The following is an 8,099-nucleotide window of genomic DNA, read 5'->3' as shown; positions in this document are numbered from 1 at the left end:
CCTAACGGAAGCATATATAATGTGAACAAAATAGGTCCGAGCACTGAGCCCTGTGGCACTCCATGGCTAACTTTGGTTTGCGTGGAAGATTCATCGTTGACACGTACAAACTGAGAGCGTTCAGATAGATAGGACCTAAACCAGCCTAAAGCAGTTCCCTGTATGCCAACTAAGTGCTCTAGTCTTTGCAATAGAATATCATGGTCGATAGTATCAAATGCAGCACTGAGATCGAGCAAAACAAGAATAGAGACAAGTCCCTTGTCTGAGGCTATTAGAATATCATTTGTGACTTTAACCAGAGCTGTCTCTGTGCTATGATGTGTTCTAAAGCCAGACTGAAAATCTTCAAATAAATCATTGTTTTTTAAGTAATCACACAACTGTTTTGCGACTGCTTTCTCAAGAATTTTTGAGAGGAACGGAAGATTAGAAATAGGTCTATAGTTGGTGTTACGTGCCAGGCAGGCTGTACATGTGTGGTTTTCTTTCCCTCCTGTGTTTCTCTCTTCTCCCTGTCTTCTGCACAGCTAATCAGCAGCTGATCGGTATCTGCCTGTGCACCTGAGTCTGATGGCTGATCACCCTCAGCTGGCCTATCAGCAACCAGGGCCGACCATAAAGGAGGCACCCAGGAAGTCTTCTCTCTCTCACTCTGGGCCTGTTGCTGAGGAAGGAACACGGCTGTGTTTAGCAACTAAAGCTATTTGAATAATCTGAACTTTGCTAATGTGTGTGTGTTGAGAGGTGGAGGAGTTAGGTAAGTCTGGGGTACCCTGTACATTTCTCACCACCGAGCTAACTATTGTTTAGACACACTAGGTAAGCGGATTGTTGCCACCCCTGTATATTGTTTTGTCAAATTCTTTGTAGTTAGTTAGTGAGGGTTTTTGTTTGAGTTTGGTTTCAAAGGATAGTTGTAGAGATAGGCCTGGTTTTGTTATGCTTGTTTCTTTTGTTTGGCACAATCCTTTGACTCCTCCTCCTCCTCCTCCTCACAAACAGAGTTTCTGTTTAATTGTATTATATGATAGGTTACAAGGAATAAACCTTTTGTCAACCTTTACTCTGACTCTCTCATAATTATTGGTTGTACGTTATTGTCTCCAGGTCCCCTAGACCTTAGTGGGGACGTAACAGTTGGCTAAAACCTCTGGATCCAGGTTGTGCTTTTTAAGAAGCGGTTTTATCACTGCTACTTTGAATGATTGTGGAACATAGCCTGATAAGACATATTCATAATATTTAATAAAGAAGTGCTAATTAATGGAAAAACTTCCTTTCAACAGCTTAGTTGGAATTGGGTCTAACATGCACGTTGATGGTTTAGAAGAGAGAATCATTTAATTTAATTGTTCAAGGTTTATGGCTGAAAAGCATTCTAGTTTACTATCTAGTGTAATATTAGAACTTACGTTTCCGGGAGCTGTTGATAACACTATACTGGTCAAAGGCAAGAGGTCATTAATTTTGTTTCTAAGAATAACAATTTTATCGTTAAAAAAGCACATTAAATCATTACTACTGAGTGCTATGGGAATAGAAGGCTCAATCGAGCTATGGCTCTCTGTCAGCCTGGCTACAGTGCTGAAAAGAAATGTTGCATTATTCTTATTCTCATCTATTAATGAAGAGTAGTAGGCTGCTCTCGCTTTACGCAGTGCTTTCTTATATTCATTGAGAGTAATATGCCAAATTAAACAAGATTCTTCAAGTTTAGTGGAACGCCATATCCTTTCAAGTTGTCTCGACTTTTGCTTTATTTTGCGGGTTTCGGCATTATTCCATGGAGCTAATCTATGTTTTATTTTCTTCTTTTTCAAAGGAGCAACGGAGTCTAATTTTATTCACAGCGCATCTGTAGCACTATCAACAACATGATCAATTTGGGGTGGTGTACATTTTGTATAAGTTTCCTCCCTTACATGCAGACATACTATCGAGTTAAGTATTGGTGGAATCTCTTCCTTAAATTTGGCTATAGCACTAACAGATAGGTTTCTGCTGCAGGAGCTTTTAGTCTAGTAACAGTACTTCAAAAGTTACAAAAGTTACTAAGAAATGGTCGGATAAAGCAGGATTATGCTGTTCGACTAATAGTTGCTCAATTTCAATACCATAAGTCAGAACAAGGTCGAGAGGGTGATTATAGCAGTGGGTTGGTTTATTTACACAGAAACCAACAGAATCTAATATAGAGTTAAATGCAACAGTAAGGCTATTTTTATCATCGTCAACATGAATATTAAAGTCACCTACGATAATTACTTTGTCTGTTTTAAGAACCAAAGTTGATAAAAACTCAGAGAATTCTGATAAGAATTCTGAATAAGGACCTGGTGCACGGTACACTGTAACAAATAAGATTGGCTGCAAAGTTTTCCAGGTCGGATGCGTAAGACTAAAAACGAGGCTTTCAAAGGAGGTATAATTTAATTTTAGTTTAGTATTGATAATTAAACTTGAGTCAAAGATTGCTGCAACTCCACCTCCTCGGCCCGTGCCTCGAGCAATATGAGTGTTGATATGGCTGGGTGGAGTGGCCTCATTTATGCTGACATATTCTTCATGTCTCAACCAAGTTTCAGTGAGACAGCATATATCAATATTATAATCTGATATTAAATCATTTACCAATATTGCTTTAGATGCTAGAGATCTTATGTTTAAGAGACATCATTTAATCTTCCTGTTTTGTTGCACTGTAGTAGTTGTTACATTTACTTTTATTAGGTTATTATGTATGACACCTCTATTAGGTTTTACCTTAAATTGTCCTTGGGCAGACACACACACCGTTAATATTGGGTATTTCATTGGGTTCGGTATTCCTATGGATGACTGCCTAGGAGAGAGCGCGGAGAGAGCGCGGAGAAGCGTGTAAGACTGCGACTCCGCCTCCTGGTCTCAACTCCAGTTTGTCATGGATTAAGTCCACAAAGCCCTGAAATGTTTGCCGAAATGAGATTTGCACCTTTCAAAGTAGGGTGAATGCCGTCTCTCTTAATCAGACCAGGTTTTCCCCAGAAGGCTGTCCAATTATTTACGAAGCCCACATTGTTTGCTGGGCACCACCAAGACAACCAGTGCTGAAATTATGACATGCGTCAATACATGTCGTCATTGATCAGATTGGGGAGGGGACCAGAGAAGATTACGGTGTCCGACATTGTTTTAGCATAACTACACACCGACTCCACATTAAGAACACTCCTCTTCGATTGTTGGATGCAAATATTCTCCACTGCTTTGGTTTGAAGCTTTCCAACAGTTTTTGGAACCATTCATGGCCACAGAGGTTTTGCTCCCATCATGAATATTAAAAAGTATACATGGTAACCGTCAGTTTGCAAAGATAAAGTTAGGCATTGACCTCAAATGGTCATGTTTCCCATTAGGACCCTCACAAGAGTTTTCAACAGCCCCAGACAAAGAGGACTTCAAATATCTGTAGATACTTTCGGACAAATAGTTCAAGAAAGATGTCTTCAAAGTCTTTCAGGTCAATGACCCCTTAGCTAAAAGATAGACAGAGCAGGGACCCCCTACTAAATGTGTAACAAATTGGGTTTCATTGAACTAAGTCTTTATCAATTGACACATTTGTAATTGCTAACAATAAGCTATTAAAATAATAATTTGTAGCTGTAAATGACGGAGACTGGTTCTCCCCACAAATCTGCATTTGAAGGCTCATGGTTCATGTATATATTGATATTGATTTAGGATAAGTTAAGGCATAGAATGGATGGAGTTTTCAGTATAAACTCTTAAATTAAAATAATCTGATGACCTCGTGTTGAAACTAGAGGCCAGTGCACCAGTATTCTTTCAGTATTCTCTCTATCTATCTAACAATCAAAGGGCAGTCTGACATTTGTATGTGGCAGCCTAAAACATACCCTGTATATTCTTAAATAGTTTAAACCACAATAGATGGTAAACACAAAAGTGACGCGATAAAATAGTTTAAGAATCCCTAAAATGTCCTTTATGCTCTTAATCCATCTTACATTTATTTTCCTTAGCACAGATTGAACTAACAGGTCCAACCTGACCTATGACTTAATTGAACGCAGCATTCCTTTACTCGCTCTGAAGTTCCACTGTTCCTGACTGGTTATGGTGTAGTTTTTCTGGGCAGCACGCTGGATTGGCCTCAAAGTGTTGTGGGTGCTTTTAACAAACAGTGGTTCCTCCTTTCTCTCCGTGTGTGTGTGTGTTTGGGCCGTCTCTGTGACAGACAGGAAGATGGAGGCTCATAAAAAAAGTGGAACTGTCAAGAGAAAATATTGGTGGAACATACAGAACTACGTTTTGTGTATTTAACATGCATGTGTTGGCTACGTTGGAGTATGTAGACGTGCAGCTGTTCATAAAAAAGGGAAATTCAGTGACTGACCCTATCAAAATACTGCTATATAGTCATTTTATCTGAGATGTGAACGTAAAAATGCAGAAAAAAGCAGTACCTACAGGAACTATAAAGTATCTAGAGTTTAAAGGCTACTTGTACAATGTGTGCAATTTTGAAAACATTATTTTTGTTCCGTATAACATCAAATTCTGTTCAGGCAACATGAAACACTAGCGTTAAAGTTATAAATATGGTGTACACCAGAAGTAAAAAAACAACTCACTTGTGACTAAATATGTAGCATACAGTGTTAGCTTTGTACAGCTCAGCATATCAGTGCAGAGTAAATGAAAACAGTGGTCTTTCAGCTTCTTTCTACCCACATTAGTTTACATTAGCAAGGAGTGAGCTTTGGTTACTCACTTGAGTTGTTCACATTTGGTATATGATGTCTAAAACAATGACACTAACCTGCTGAACACCCAGGAACACACAGGTACACACTGCTCTGGTCAAACATTCACAGTGAAAGCTTTGTGGGATTTTCCCGGCTCCGAAACATGAGTTAGGTCTTGCACGAGGAGCCTTTCTAGCTACACATAAGGTACTATACCTATAATTAAAATGTGCTGCAGGAAGTTTGCAAATTGTAGGATCAGGGAAATTGCTCTCAGAGAATGAAAGTAATAACTGCTCTCCATATTTCATAGAGAGGTTTCAACTCAGTGATCTTACAGGTGGAAAAGATGACTATATGCTTTTATGACATAGTTTGGGCATCATTCCATGATCTGATTCAGAAAAATACCTTTTGTGTTCCTAAAAAAGGTAAATAACTTTATGCAGATTGGCACGTGAACTTTATTCCTTTAGAAAAATGTAAAAAAATGCAAATGTGGTTTTTCTTGGGGCAGATATTGTGCCATCTTCATTGTGTTTTTTGTTATAGCAAACAAATATCAAATATGTATAAAATGCAATGGTCCAGAATTCATAATTTGAGTAAGAAATCTGCATTCAAAAAGTCAAAACTAATTATGATTATCTATATATTTGTGGGTATATGTGCTAAGAAAACAACCAAGATTGTTTTTAACTTGGTAACATTTTATATGAATATATTGTATATACAAAATAACTTAGACTTAATGTGTGTATAAGCGTCAGATCTAAACACCACTTATATTTTCATTTTTGGTTATCCAAACCAAAAAATCAAGCTGCAAATAAACATAAATAAGTGAATAAATACTATCAAAATTAATCTTTTGTATTAAGATTACTCTGTGCAAACTCCTCTGAGTGTTGCTTCCAATGACAAGCGTGCCCTGTGGTAACCCCGGCCTGATTTCGTGAGATAAAGGGGCGCTCACTCAGGTGTAGTGTGAGCGGATGCCGGTGTCGTCAGCAACCATTTGCAGTGAGAGAGTCTCTGCAGGCTTCACAGGAAGGGGGAGATGGGGGAGGAGACAGAGCAGCAGAGGAGGGGCTTTACTGGAAATAGGTGGTTAAACAGGTCTAGCTTGCCTTTTCCAGGATATGGTAAGGACATATTGAAAGAGACACCCAGCATCTATGTGTGCACAGGATGACGCAACATGCAGTACAAGCATGTGCACCAACACAATCCTGCTTTGTGAGATCTTTTTGTTCACTCAAATACTAATGCAGATTTTTGCAGAAGTGAAATATCCTGACTGTCAAATAATGACTTCTTCAATGTCTATGTTAGGACATTTGATCCTCTGAATATTAAACAACACTAGATTTGATGGTGCAATACTTTGCAATATGTTCTTAATTCACACCTTAACAGTTAGATTGCTTGCAAAATATATATATTTTATTAACATCCATCTCTCTTTCTTAAATAAAAACATTTAAAGGTCCGCTTCTTAATGTTTTCAAGTGAACAGTTTGGTGAATTGACTCATGTATACATCATATGGTACTTTGAATGGATTTTAATAATGTAAAAGGTGTTGCTTCCAATAAAATACACAGAATTATAATGATCTATTTTCAGCTCATTGTGTTTTTTATGACCTGCAACTTTACTATTTTGGTTAAGTGTCCTATTTCTAAACAAATATAATGAACCCACTGTGCCTTCCTGCCCTTGAAACAGTTGAAAGACAAAGTAAGCAACAAGCTGGTCAACATAGTGGAGCATTTAGCTAATAGCATCCAGCACTCGAAAAGAAAAGCTTAAGGCAAAAGGAGGAGGGCTGCTAGGTGGCCATAAACATGACAGTGTAGGGTGTCTCAGATCACAATAATTGTTCTAATTTTACCATAGTATTAGTTTGCTAACACGTAGCTTTAAACAAAAAATAATCAAATGCTGTCTGCGAATTAGTTGGGGCGAACGAATTAAAACCAAAAGCCTGTGAGCTAAATTGTTGAGAGTGTTCTGTGCTCTGAGGTTAAATCAAGATGCACTGTGGTTACGTACAATAAAACAGGAAGGAAGCTACATACAGCATTTCACCTCAGCCTCCCAATACAAGAGAAAACAAAATGATCTCCAATGTACATCCTGGATTCCTTGGTAATGACGCTTCAGGACTTACTGCTAAGAATCGAAATGTTTGTATTGAAATGAAAACGTGAATGAAACGGATGTAGTTATGAAATCGCACAACACAGAGTCTGTATTGTCTATATAGCATTCGTGCTAACAAATGATGTCAAGGCTGTGATCAATGATTTTCTCATCAATTGAATTTAAGGGCCAAATATAATACTTCCCTAAAGGATGAAGCCATGACTTTAGTGATCTCCTGATGTTTCCTTGAGCACTTAATTCTAATAAAATCTTAAAATGTAGCCTTCAATACGTTTTTCATGGCTCAATAAACTAAGATAATCTGGTGGTGTCTTGAAGTTAATCCTTGATTTGCGGTGACCGTCAAAAACTCTTGTGAAACCCACTGCTCAAACTATCTTAACCCTCAACCAGGGTCAGATCAGTGCCTGAAATCAAACATGTGCAATACATCCTGATATGAACTCTGCTTACAGGTCAATATAGCACGCACTAGGAATTATTTGCATCAGTTTACTACATTTACCATTGAAACAGGTCGACAGTAGCTCAGTCCGTGGGGTTAGGGTATAAGAACATAATTACGGAGCTTGGACTGTTAGTTTAGAAAGTATACCTTTCAATCTGTGTTATTTTTGCACCTGTATCAGCAAACATCTGCCCTCGTTGAGTGCCACTAAGCACTGGCAGGTGACAGCTGAACATGAATGGATTCATTTTAAATGCATATCCAGTAGATATATCTTAGACTCTTGACACCTGATTGAAACCTCAAGGTCACATAATAAAGAGCACTGCATAAAAATGTGTGACCAAAATTAAAGTGTGTTTCTCAGACACACAGCGTAATTGTGCTGTATGTTTAAACCATAAAAACATGTTGAACTATAATTATGTTTAGGATTTAGTTAGCAAATGTTATTTTGCCAATCAGTACATTTGTTATATAGTTAGATGAGAAGATGAATAATAATCTCATAAATAACTGTTAAAAGCCACATCAGGAATATTGTTAGCTTAGCAAAGCATAAACACTGAAAGCAGGGGGAAACAGCCAGTTTAGCTCTGCTCAAAGGCAACCAAATTCACCTACCAGCACCTCTAAGTTGACTAATTAATACATTATATCTCTTTTGTGATAACAAAACCTAAGTATATGAGTTAGTCAGACTATGTTAGCTTCAGACATGAGCC

Source organism: Pseudochaenichthys georgianus, chromosome 15 (assembly GCF_902827115.2).
Source record: "Pseudochaenichthys georgianus chromosome 15, fPseGeo1.2, whole genome shotgun sequence".
Lineage (NCBI taxonomy): Eukaryota > Metazoa > Chordata > Actinopteri > Perciformes > Channichthyidae > Pseudochaenichthys > Pseudochaenichthys georgianus.
The sequence above is the reverse complement of the archived record's forward strand: the minus strand, read 5'-3'. Positions refer to the sequence as shown.